This window comes from Sus scrofa, chromosome 1, assembly GCF_054392235.1.
Source record: "Sus scrofa isolate SSC_HxYL_T2T_F1_AM1 chromosome 1, Sscrofa_HxYL_maternal_Yorkshire_Landrace_v2.0, whole genome shotgun sequence".
In the NCBI taxonomy this organism is placed as follows: Eukaryota; Metazoa; Chordata; class Mammalia; order Artiodactyla; family Suidae; genus Sus; species Sus scrofa.
Window position 1 is genome coordinate 8,117,881 of NC_139383.1, and position 13,797 is coordinate 8,131,677.

At 49.7% G+C, this 13,797-nt stretch overlaps 1 protein-coding gene across 4 annotated transcripts in view; it reads right to left on the reverse strand.

Annotated features, from left to right (window-relative positions):
* Window positions 1–13,797, reverse strand: part of FNDC1 (fibronectin type III domain containing 1) — a 100,848-nt gene that overhangs the window by 84,539 nt on the left and 2,512 nt on the right. The window lies entirely within an intron of this gene.

Here is a 13,797-nt window from a genome sequence, read left to right on the forward strand (position 1 = left end):
TTTAAATAATTGTTCAAATGGATGTTGGAAGTATGTTTGCCAAAGAGTTATGACCCTTCCCTTCAAGAAAGAGAAAGGAAAGTACGTGGTGTTTTGCAACCGTGCAAAGTAAATCTGATACTAGCAGTTTACAGATGGTGCCCTGAGTTTTCCACCTGGAACGCTGGGGTTGGGTCAGCAGGGCCCAGGTATTAAAATAACAGCCTGGCTCCTCTTCTGACTTTCCGTGACAGGCATGAGGTTCAATACCAGGGCTCTCCACAGTTGGCATGGTCCTGGAGGGGTAATGGCGTTAAAAGATGAAACCAAACCCTAGGTCTTCAGAGTCTTCAAAACCTAAAAAAGACGCCAGGGCGCAGAGAGAGCTTTGCAAGCAGAACCTCGGACCCCACCCAGTGGAGGCACAGGGCTGGCCCCACGCGGAGAGAAACACCAAGGCGGGCAGAGGTCCCGTGTCCCTTGGGAGATCGGGGGGCAGCCAGGGCTCCGCACACGTTAACCCCCGTCCACATTCCTCGGGGCCCAGTCAGTTTCTCCAGGTCACGATGACTTAACCGGACGCCACCCCCAGGCCCCCCAAATATAGCAAATACGCCCTGTCCTGTTTAGCCATAAGTGTGCACGTGGCTAGAGGGAGAAGCTAGAAGATTCCAAATGCCCTGGAGGCTCTCCTGCGTGGCTGAAGCACCCCGCTGGGCCCTGGGCTCACTCCCCCTCAGCCCAGCCCCTGCTAAACCTGAGTTCCTGCGAGGCCCCTGGCCCCCCCCGGCATCTTCCAGTATTATGATGACAACAGAGCATCATTTTATTCAGGCCAAAAGGCCAGCTATGCGTGCATACAGGCCAGCATGCTCCCCAGGCCACTAGATGGTCACCAAATACAACTTTGAATTGCATTTTTCCCTCCATCAGTTCTAAGAAGCCAAAAGGTGAAGGTCCCTCCAAATCTCTAAATTCCAGCCACTGGCTTGTCTTTAAGGAGCGTGTGCCGAGTCCATCCCCTGGACTGTCAGCATCACCACACCTTCCTCCGTCTCCGTCATCCTCCACCTTGGGCCGGTTTCAGGCAGCCTCGTGCCACGGACAGAGCTAAGCCTCACACTTGGCTTCAGGAAACTGCACGCAAGCTGGGCACGCCCGAGGCTGCCAGGCACTCCTGCAGGCACTTGGGGACCCCCTAAGGAAGAGCCCAACGCCACACGGGCGGTGTTTTCTCCTTTGTCCCTTCTCCATAGGGGTTGACCCCCAGTCCCCCTCCCAAGGCCACTGGCCCTCCAACACAGTCCCACAATGCTGGTAAACAAACGCTCTCGTTCCAACGGTCTCTCATCTCTAACCTGGAGTGTTAATGGCTGGTAGTGGACAAAGGTTGCCCAGAGTGTTCCAGATCCTAGGTTGTTTGTTTGTGTTTGGGGGGAAACTGGGGTGAAGCAAGAAAGCCAGAATATTTGGAATATAGTTTACCTCATTTTATTCCCCTTCATTATCTTCTTTCTTTCCGCTCCCCCACCCCGCCCCCCCACCAATTTAGGGAAGCTCTGCAAAGCAGAAAATCACAAAAAGGGACAATAAAATGAAGCAACAAGGGATTCTGTTTCAAAACAAACAGCAAGTGGCAAAGCTAACATCCAACTCGCAAGCCCAAAGGGTACGCTGCCTTTTCCCTCACGGTGTTTTCTGAGATGTTTTAAGTTGGAGTTTTATTAGTCAAGTTGCATGCATTAAGCCAAGTTTCCCAACTAATTAAGAGTTTAGCCGCTTGCATGGAATTCAGAAACTGCCTCGGTAGACACTGCGGGGTGGGTACCCAAGAGCCCAGCTTCTTCCACCTTTGCCATCGTCTACAACAGAGGCTGGGATGCTAAAGATGCAGCTTCCCCCGTGGTTGGGGATGGTCATGTGGTCAATTCCAACCAATGACACAGATGAGGAAGTTACTGCTGCCAGGAAAGCATTAGATAAGGGTCGGGATCTGCTGTCCTGTGCTGTTGACTTTTGTATCTTCCTCCATGTCCCCCACCCTGGGATGTCTGTGTGATACCTGGAGACACAGCAGCCATCGTGGAACACCAAGTGACAAGCCAGAGAATGATGACCTGGACGGCAACGGCAGAGTGGACATATGGAAAGATCCTGGGTCCCTGAGAACTTCTGCTCCCAAGTTTATTGGCAAGTAAGATAATTCCCTTACCTGTTTAACCACTGCTCATCAGATAGTGTGTGATCAGCAGCCCAGTCCATTGCCACCTGATTTCATCAAGTCTGGATGCATAAAAACAAGTCTCTTTTTCTCTTGGTTTCTAATGAGAGCTGCTTTGGTTTAGCTTTAACTTCTGTCTGTTTGTTGTTTATAAGGGATCCCCTCTGGGAATTTAATTTTGACAGTGTCAGTGCTTTATTTGTCAGTATGCCCTGGACTTGAGTTCATCTGCCCACATCGGGATGCAGCCAGAAATCAGAGGGAACTCAGCCAGCAGTGCTGGCAGAATTTGATCATTAGAAGTTAAGGTTTTGAAACTCCTGGCCATTTTATTCAGGAACCAATATAAGCAAAAGCTACTGTTCCGGAGTTGGGGGGGGAGACAACAAGAATTTTTCCCCATCTCAACCACTAGCTGTCCAGATGGCCCAGGGAACTGTAACTGGAGGAATTCCACAGATCTATTTATCTACGACAGTGGCCAGAAAACAAAGGACCCCAAAAAGAAAACGGGAGATGGGAATACAGGACTTTCACCTGCTATTGACCCACATTAGAGACCCTACGAGAAACCAGGTTTTTGTGGGATCTTTTGCACATTCTTCAAATTCAATGCGCAACTGAGAAATAGTTTCATAAAGAATTACCATTGTTTGCTGGCCCAGCCTAAGCGCAGCCTACTATAAACTACTTGACATGCCAGCAGCCAAAAAAAAAACTCCCTGAAAAGTCATTCCTTTTCCCAAAATGTGAAAGTCATTGTCTAACTATGTTAAACACTTGGGCATAACTGTCGCTAAAATCACCACTCATCCTACTCAGAAAAGCTCCCTGAAAAACACCCTTGGAAGCGAGTCCGGGCAAATGTGGTGGAGAAGAAGGCACAGAACAGAGTAAATGAGGCAGACGTGACCCCCACACGGAGCCCGTGACAAGCCCGATCGCTAAGGATCTTCCCTTTTTAAAATACGTTTCAATATTTAAAGTTCTAAAACATTTCACATAACTGAGGGCAGCACCCCAGTGGCATCTAAAGAGAAGGGCAAGGGCATCAGATATCAAACATCAGCCGAGCGCCACGAGCCATAAACGTTATCAGGGCTCAGAATGGTGGGGGAAGGACGTCTTCCTCGGGCCTGAACCATCCGAGGACAAAGCCTGGCATCTGCGGGATCTGAGGAGGGCCTTTGCTAGAGATTTCGCCCAGGAATGGGCGCCCTGGCCACTGCTTTCCACGACCTGAACTCCAAGAGGACAGTTAACCAGGCCCTCTCTACAACCGTCATCCGCCTCCCTCTACCCTCAGGATGCGCTGACCTGCTCCCCGCAAGGAAAACTCATCACCATGCCAGAGCATCTGCAGACCCTACAGAACTCCTTCCGGGGACCCCAATTCAAACCCCTCGTGTTCCGCAAGAGGGACACGCCATCCGCCCAGACAACAGCCTGTGTCGCATCTCCCAGACCTCCCTCCATGGCGGTCAGAGTCACGATGTCATCATGACACAGCCGTAAAAGAAGGTCAGCCCGGGTCTCAGGGACATCAAGGCACTTGGAATTCGCTGGCCCTCGTTTCTCTTCCCTTTGGCTGTGGTTTGCTTGGATGTACGTAGGTGGATTCTGAGAGTTGGTCAACATAAGAAGATGCTTCGACCCTCCCCGTCCATCAAAAAATAACAGAAGGAAATGGTCGGTGGGGGATAGAAAATGGTCTCAAAGACAGCGAGGCCAGGGCACGTGTTACAGCAGGAGAAGGGGCGGCCGGCCATGACATGAAGAGCGTCCGGGAGTCGGACACTCGTGGAGAGCTGGGCTGCCACACCGCGCCACCTAGAAGTCTCCGCCAGTGAGCACAACCTGGACAAAAGAAAGCCAGGGACACATCCCAAAGTTTACCAAAGAGGAAAACGATGTGGCTCATCCGCCAGGCCAAGTCCTGGATCAAATTTGCTGATTTCTCCTGCCGATCTTAACAATTTCTGGGTATCGGTGTGAACGTATTCAGAACGTAACACTCTCTCTGGTGGGTAGGAGTTGATTAGAAAGTCCTAGATGACCCTAGAGGCTACGCTTATCCCAAGCAACGCCACTGGGTTTTGCTACCTCAATCCCAAGTTCTTTACGACGTCTCGGTAGCCTGTGCCTCAGAGCTTAGTAGAGCCTGGAGCTGTCTAGTTAATTCTTTACCTGATGAATGGAGGTTCCAGCCAGGCTCAATTTATGAATTAGGCGTGAGTGTGTGGAGCTCGGGGGTGACAGTTCAGCACACATAGTGCAATGCAGTGACTCACATGTCCCCACATCTCAACTATGACCCCATGCAGGACGCTGCTGCGGGAATTCTTTCACTGCAAAGGAATTGTGTTGGTATGTAGGCATACTGCGTTGTGGGTTCAGTTGTGTCCCCTAAAAAGTTATGCTGAGTCCTAAAGCTAGGTGCCAGTGAATGTGATTTAGAAACAAGATTTTTGGGGTTCTCATTGGGGCTCAGCAGGTTAAGAACCCGACATAGTGTCCATGAGGACACAGGTTCGATCCCTGGCCTCACTCAGTGGGTTAAGAATCCCATGTTGCTACAAGTTGCACTGTAGATCACAGATGTGGCTCAGATCTGGTGTTGCCATGGCTGTGGTGTAGGCCAGCAGCTGCAGCTGTGATTTGACCCCTAGCCTGGGAACCTCCATATGCCACAGGTGTGGCCCTAAAAAGAAAAAGAGAGAAGAAAAGAAAGAGGGGTTTTGCAGATGAAATCAAGGTATGATGAGATCGTGCTTGACAAGGGTTGGCCTGAATCCAGTATGACCAGCATCCTTTATAAGACGACACATAGGGAGAAAGAACCCTGTGTGACAATGGAGACAGAGATTGGAGTGACAGAAACACCAGAGATGGCTGGAAACCACCAGACGCTAAGAAAAGGAAGGGTTCTTCCCAGAACTTTCAGAAAGACCATGACCCTGGCCTACAGAGTTCAGATTTCCAGCCTCCAGAGCTACAAGAAAATGCATTTCTGCTGCTTAAAGCCGCCCAGTTTGTGGCCCTTTGTTCTGGCAGCCTCAGGAGACTCACACAGCATGTCAATAAAACGCTCACTCCCGCCCCAGACGGGAGTCTAACATCAGCCTTTGAAAGTCATGTGCCGACGCCACAGCTTAGGGTGAGAGGGGTTAGGGGTTTGAGTCCACACCCGCCAGCCCCACATGACCTGCTGGCATCAGGTCAACAGGCATACATCGATTTACTGTACATCAGATGCCACTTACTGTATGTCAGATGCCATTAGCCAAAGAAAGCACATCCCACCACTCAGTACATATTTGCTAAGCATCCACTATTTGCACACAGGGTTCAAGGCAATGGGGAGACTTCAGCAAACAAAACTAGCAAATACTGTGCAGTCACCGAGCTTCCGTTCCAGACGAGGAGGACAGGCAATTACTGGCACACATGCGAAATACACAAACCCTCCAGCAGCGACAGAGGTTGCGCAGAAAAATACAGCTGGGATAAGCAGTGCTGAGGAAAGGAGGGAAACTGCACTGTTACACAGTGGGGCGTCAGGCGAGGCCTCCTGTGATGACGATGTGGCACAAAGTCCCTGAGCACCGTGAGGGACACCCCATAGAGGTTTATGGAAAGCTGTTCAAGCAAGGGACAGCAAGTGCAAAGGCACTGTGGCTGGCAGGTGCCTAGCACATCGGAGAACCAGCAAGGAGGCCCAGGGCCTGAAGCTGAAAGGAAGGGGGGGCCTGGTGTAGAAAAGAACCACACAGCCTGGAAAATGTGCCAGGACTTTTGGTTTTGATCTGAGAGAGGAAGAAGGTTCTGTGCCTTCATGCATCACGAGAATCACCGTGGCTACTGTTCTGAAGAGCACGGAGGGGGAGAGGGGGAGAGGGCAGGAGCAGAGGGACCAGGGAGAAGGTCTTCAGGGTAAGCCAGGTGAGGAGGCGCGGACCGCGGTGGGTGCGGCGCTTCCCTGCTGCACCGAATCACAGCCATCACATCTCAGCAGGTGCCAAAGGACTTGCGAGCCAGCTGTAGTGCTCTCCAGCACAACGACTGAAAACACATGCCCCTCTCAGAGGTTATCTGTTGTAGGAGTCCGTGGCCAGGACCCTCTTGAAATGACAAAATCACAGGGACGGAGAACAGATCCGTGGTTGCCAAGGAGGAGGGGGAACAGGGAGGTGAATGTGGCTTTAAAAGCGGGGCAGGAGGGGTCTTCTGATGGAATGTTCTTGACTCCGGGGGTCGCACCATCTACACGTGTGATAAAATTACATAGAAACACACATACACACAAAAACACGTGCAACTGGTGTTTCTGAATAAAGGCCACGACTTGCGCCAGCGGCTGCTCTCGTCCTGGGACAGCCCTGCGGTTACAGAAGATGTTACCTTCGGGAGACACTGGGTGACAGGCACACACTCCCTGCATTATTTCTTCCAATTGTAAGGCAATCTGCAACTCTCTGAAAATAAAAGCTTCCAAAAACCATTACAGAAATAATATTTCACACCCATGATGTGGTCCAGACCCCTGACCCTCATGCCTGGGGAAAACGATCACGTAAAGCTTCCTTTACACTGACCCACAAGAAGCACAAGAAGCCCCGCCCGCTTCGGTGTGACAGGCTTTCTAAGTGGAAGCATCATCGTGATAGTTATACAGCTGGGCCATCACTGGCCTGGAGAGCCTTCTCTGCAAAGGATGAGGTGGTGTTGGCCTCATGAGGTCCTGCGGGCAGCGTCCCCTCCATCACCCCGAGGATCCCCAGCATCCTTGGGCGCCCTGGCCTGCTTCTCCAGACTGCAGTTCACAGGGATGCACCCACCCTGGGCTGCCCTCGCCTGGCCAGGCTGGGGTTGCTTCTCTGAGCTCCTGCGAGGCCACCCCTGACCGCCCAGGTCTCCGGCCCCTTTGGCCCTGCCCAGCCCGGGGGTTCAAGCTGCAGGCGCCTGTGGGTGGGATTGTATCTGCAGACAGACGTGGTGTCACCTGAAATCAGGAGTCTGGGCTGCACACGGCTCAGATCATTTATTATGACGCTAACTGGTTCCATCATGATAAATGATTATTAAGTAACCTTGAGAGTGCAGGTTTAGCCTTTGTACCTAAGCCATATCCATCGATTTCCTCTTTAACCTGTGTTACTTACCAGCCTCCCCCACCCTGACAAACCCCTAAAATTACAAAGACCCACTCCTGACCCTGAAGCCACTGCACAACCATCACGTGCTCTCACCCTAACTATACCGTCTACCCTCCTGCCCCCCGCCTGGGACTGCATGAGTCTTGGTGCCCTGGGACCCTCCCCACAGTGGACTGCTTGTGAACATAAGAGCCATTTCAAAAAACATGGAACAAAAAGGATTCTTCAAATGAGACAGGGCTGAAGGGAAAGACACCAGGTCAGTCTATCCTGTAATGAAGAAACCTCCGAAGCTCCAAATAAAGAAGCATATGTTCAAGAACCCCAAAAGGCCAAGAACAGAATGGTCAGCTGCCCCCCAGCTGCCCAAGGGACCTCCCACCACCCGCACTGTGGATGGACCCTCCTTCAGGGGCCACAGCTGCTTTGGATGATGGTCCATCTCCAGGCCTCTCTTGAGCTGGCTGCTGCCAAGCCCTGCAACCCCGAATGCCACCGTTTCCCCAGGAGCCACCCTGCAGCAGCCGCCCAGAATACTCATGTAGCCTCTGGGCCGTCACGCGTGCGTCCAGATTGGTTCCACCACCTGAACTGTCCTTCCTCGCCTTCCTGCTCTAAGACCCATCCCTTCTTCAAAGCCCAGCTCAGATACGGCAGTCCTGGACCTTCCAGTCTGACCCCCCGGGACGGTGCTAAGTCACATCACAGTGTCTGTAGCCTCCCCTCCCCTCCCCCACCTGTGCTCTCACTGGGGACTGTGCCTCTTGGACCTGTTATCCCTGTGCTTGCTGAACAAGTGAATGAATGAATGAATGAAACCTTCCAGTGGAGACTCACACAAAGTTAGGGCTGGAAGGGGCCCTTGGCCAGGTCCCCAGACAAATCCCCTCATTCTGCAGATGAGAAAAAATGAGGCCTGAAGAGTTATGACCAACCCAAGATCACACTGCAAATGAGCAGCTGGGTCAGGACTAATGAAATGGACGAAGAGAGGTGACCCCAGAAAATAATCCCTAGGAAACAAATCCAGCATTTCAACGACACGTCTCTTCTGAGAAGCACAAAACACTTGACCACTGTTAGTGTCACAGTCTCACCAGCTCTGGGGGAGGACGGGGGTCTGTCAACCCCATGGATTAGCAGCTCACGTTTCTCAGCATTGACCCTCGATTTAAGCATCCGCTGTAAACAAGCTTGAATTCTGGGAGACTTCTGGTTAAAATACAAGGCCCACGGTCCAGGGTCGTGAATTCCATCATATGGGTCAACATTCACAGAGAACAACTGCATTAAAGGTTAAAGGGTTTACGTAACAAACGAGACACCAGCCCTGGCCCCACAGGCAAGTTTTAACAGGACCCACTGAGTAAAGGGCACATCCCACAGTGAGGATACGGCGCACATCCAAATGCCACATCTCTTCTGTAACAGGGAATAGAGGTCACCGCAGCCTCGTCTTAGGGTAAGCGCTACTGGATTCAACCTGCTTCCATGTATAACAGAATCCTTTCTCAACAGCAGTGTGACAAAAGCACCGACTTGGAAGGACAAACAGGGCAAATCAGAAATGGCACTGCCAGCCTAACAAAGAGAAAAAAAGGGGGATATGGGAAATGGCCACGCCAGCGGGAGCTGGGGCGTCTGCAGGAAAGGCATGGAGTCTGGGTCCAGAAGATTGGGGTCCTGCTCCTGGAATGACCACGTAACTAGATCGCCAACTTTGGGAAAACCAGTGAACCTTGACCCCGTTCCCTCGGAGCAAAATGAAATGTCACCAGTTTTACAAGGTTGTGAAAATTAAATGTGACGACATATGGGGCAATGGAAAACCATGGCACCTCAAATTTCCAGTTCACAGGAAAAAGAAATGAAATGCACACCTGAGAACTCCTCCTAAAGATGAACATAGGCTTTTGAAGACGGTACTTTACGGATGAGGATGATAGGATTTTAACCCTTGCCTCCACACATTCAAGGCCACGAGAGAAAAATCAACATTAGCAGCTCTCCAGTTATATCTGAACCCTTGCAAACCTGTCTTAGGATTTGCATTACTCTCTCTGGATACACAAAGAGAATCGAGTCAGCGTGGAAGGGAGGTACTGAGAGAGACAGATGAATCCAAACACTCAAAACTAACTTCCAGGGCTTCCGAGGCAGGGACCACCCCTCGAGGTCCCTTGTCCCTGTCCATCCTCCAGCGGCTGCCGCTTTGACCTAGAACCTGTAGAGAAACCAGGGCTACCCCAGCAGCGAGAGGGCCTGTGACCCCAGCTTTAGGTTTGGGCTTCACACTCTTTCTGAAGACTGATCAGGGGAAAATTGCTAACTTGCAGGCATTTCCATTCTCAACAAGGGTTGTGTCCTTCCTAGAGCAGTATCTGAAGAAAGCTCCAAAGAGCTTCAATTTTTTTTTAAAGTTAAACACTAAGGAAAAAACGAAGCAGATAATTGAAAGTGTCTAAGTTTCTTGGTAAAGCCCCCCGCCCCCCACACGTTGTTATTGCGGCTGGAACTCGGAGGCCAGCGGGCGGCGGCGACGCTGCGGGAAGGCCCGGAGCGCCCTCTAAGGGCCGTGGAGGGTAAGCGCCGCCGTCCGTCGGGCGGGGAGCCGAAAAAGGAAGGAACCAGAATCCAGATGTGTCTTCCATATGACGTCGCCTATTACTCAGGGGCACAAAAATGCCCTATTCAAAATTTCTAAATTTTAACCAGCTGATCCATACTGGGTAATTTTCCTTAATAATAACAACAGCACAATTCCCCCAAATTAAATTCATCTTTGTGACTAAGACAAGGATAAGGTCTAGAAGGATGAAAAAAAAGGATGTTCTCGCATGTCTATAATCAATACCTCCCCGATTCCAAAGGCTCTGATATATGTCTCCTAAAATCCGTAAAAGAAATAAGGAAGTAATATCCATCCCCACCCCCAGCTCCCCACTTCTCCCCAAGGCATCCAAGATTTCAATTTCGAATGTACCCCAACATAAATATTCTATAGACAAGTAAATACATATATATATATTCTTTTATCTCTTTTATATTTATGCCTTTAAATACTCACCTCCATATCTTCTACCTGAAATAGAAGCTTCTGATAAGAAGTTTTATGATCAATCAAGAAAGTCCTAAATTCCACAAGGACCAATGACAAGAGGTCTGCTCCTTAACTGTCAAACTGGGATGGGGCCTTTCCTGAAATGTTTGTATCTAGGTTCCCCCTACTCCTACCTCCCCCTTGTGGGAGCAGAATAATGCCCCCCCCCAAAGACGTGCATGCCCTCATCCCCAGCACCTGTGACTATGTGACCTCACACGGACTGTCCAGATGTGATTAAGTGAGGTTCTGGATGGAGATGGGGGGTTGTCCAGTGTTATCACAGGGGTCCTTATAAGTGAAAGAGGGGGCAGAAAGGTCAGAGTCAGCGAAGGTGATGCCATTGCTGGAAGGGGCGCCCGCCGAGGAACTCGGGCACCTCTAGGAGCTGGAGAAGGTGAGCACCGGATTCTCCCTCGAGCCCCCAGAAGGAACACGACCCTAGATTTCAGCCCCGTGAGACCCATTTCCGACTTCCAGCCTCCAGAACTATACGATCAATTATTTGTTTTAAGCCACTGTTTTCGTCCTTTGTTGTAACAGCCACAGGAAACTAACCCACCCCTTGGCTCCTCACCCTCTCCCAGGCTGGTTTTCAGGGAATGGGCCTTTATGTCTTCAAGAAAGCCGTGAATGGTCTTGGTAGAACAGATTAGTCGAGCTCTGGAACCATGCAGTGCTAACGTGCAGGACATGAGCTGTCACTCTGCAACTATTACAACCTCTAATTCCTACTAGTGAACTGTGTGCTCCGGTGAGGACTACAACAGTTCTTTTACCCAGGTGGGCTTCACTGTATTTTCTTCGCCCCCCCCCCCTTTTCAAAGAGGATGGAAGTAGGAGGGAAGCCCTACAGAAAGCATTCGGGTTGTGCCACAGAAAAGTCCTTGAGGGCCTCTGAAGGCAGAAGGAATCTTCCATTTGCTTGGTCTGGTGGGGACTGGTGAACTGGCCAAGGCCACACAGCAGGTGAGTGGCAGGGCCGAGACTCAAACTCAGGCCCCTTGATAATGAGCCTACTGCCTTTCTCTCTGTCTGTGATTATCGAACTTTCTGTTCTCAGATTCCCTGCTACCCTTCCACTGATGAGGCTCTCACAGAAGTTATGTTTATGTGGGTTTTATCTATCCATATCTACATGGCCAGAAATTGAATCTCAAAAGAGGTTAAACTATGTCCTTATTAAGTCATGTTGAAATAGCAATAGCAAACTATTACAGCTGATATCACAAACTGCTTTATGAAAAAGAACTGTTTTCCCAAACAAAAAGGAATCATGAGAAGAATGGCATTTTTCTGGGCATTTTGGCAACTCTTTCACAGAAGACAGCAGGATCTCCTCTCCAATTACACCTTCAACCTTCCGCTCCATGTTGAAGGACCTGAAGCAAACCTGGCCTCACAAAGATACTGGGATAATAGCCTTAGGGATAATTTTGGAAAATCTTTGATACTACACCAAAACTCATCAAGTAGCAGTTTCTGGAAGGTTGGTTGCTATGAACAACCTGAAACCATGTAGAGAATTTTTCATGTATTGTTATATTAAAAATGCTTTGGGCAGTTTTGTGCTTTGCATGGATCTCTGAGCCAGGCCAGATTTGTCACATGTGCTTCGGTCACTTGGATATACCAATTCACTTGGTTGTGCCGATCAGCTAAATGTTGACACATTTTACGACACGATAGTTCAAAATCATATGCATTTATGTCACCGCCGATCCTATAAGAAAAGTTTCAAGTTTGGGGACGCTTTCAAGCCTAGGATGCCGGAGGTGACTTGGCAACATTCTAATTTTCACTTGAAAGCTCAAATTTTCGCACTGGCAAGACATACTAGCAGTTATTTCACCAGAAGTGGCCAGACCGCCTTTGTTCATTTTTGGAGATGTCTGCCAAATACCCAAGTCAGAATAACTAGTTTCTCTGCGGTCGTTCTTTCTGGTAAATGTGGTGTTCCATGAACAAAGCAGCTAAGTTCAGCTCAACTCCAACCATCACACAAGTGCGGTTCCTCAGGATTACCCATGAACTTGGGCAGTCAGCAGAAGTGCTTTACATGTGTTTCCCATTTCCTCACCCTGAATATTAAAAAGACAGGCATACAAGGGTAGAGATTTGGTAAAAATTAATCATTTTTACTGTTGCACCAAGGACATTCGTCACTGAAACTGACGTATCCTTCAAAAGCCTAAGAAATGCAATGACAACCAGCTCGTGACAGCGCCAGTGAGTCACGCTAAAGCACCAGTGCTTCTCCCCACTAAGCTTCTGTACCCTCGCTACAAACACCAGCACTGTGAAAAAGGCACTTTCTTAGTATTACTTTGAAAATAGTTTTGACCTTGCAGAGTCCCTGAAAGGGCCTTCAAGCTTTCAAGGAAAAACATCTTATTTATTTATTTATTTGTCTTTTTAGGGCTGCACCAGAGGCACATGGAAGTTCCCAGGCTAGGGGTCAAATCGGAGCTGTAGCCGCCGGCCTACACCACAGCCACAGCCACACCAGATCCGAGCCGCATCTGTGGCCTACACCACAGCTCATGGCAACACCGGATCCCTAACCCGCTGAGCGAGGCCAGGGATCGAACCTGCGTCCTCATGGATGCTAGTCAGATTCATTTCTGCTGACCCATGATGGGAAGTCCAAGAAAAAACATTTTAGGTCGTCCATAACCCACCCTAAGATAACTACTCTAAGTGTATGGGAGTGTTTCTAGAAAAATGTATCTCAGACTGGCAAGCACAGTCATAATTGTAATGGTTGCACAGTATTTTATCACAGGGATGAAGGCCAGGAAGATGCATAACTTGCTTGTTTTGTTTCACACTTTCACCGACCACCAAGTTGAAAAGGGTTTGTTTAGAGCTTCGGCATGCCTAGCAAGTCACCTCTGTTTAAGGACAGCTCCTCTGCGCTGTGGGCTCTGCCACTCTGAACGCGGTTCTGGGTGACTTCATTGCAGGGATGCTGGCCCCAAAGATTTGGGGGATAGGAAGGGGTCTGACTCAAGCAGCTTGCTAAGTCCATGCATCAATTCAACCAGAGAGGAAGCACTGGGTCCACGCCCTACTCTCAGACCCAGAGTACAAGTCTGGAGCAGTGACTGTATCTATTACAGTAAGAGAGACAGGAAGCTTTCCAGAGAAGCAGATGAAAGAAATTATGTGCCCCCTGATTTTTTTTCCATGGCACAGGGAGCTGTCTGCAGGTTAAGTCTGTTCCTCTCCTATTATGTCAATGCAGGAAGTATGCATTGCAAATGCCCCTGTCCTCCTGCGTCCGCTTCTAGTCTGGCCATCATTTTCCTGCAAATCCCACGTCAACACAGTAGAGAGAA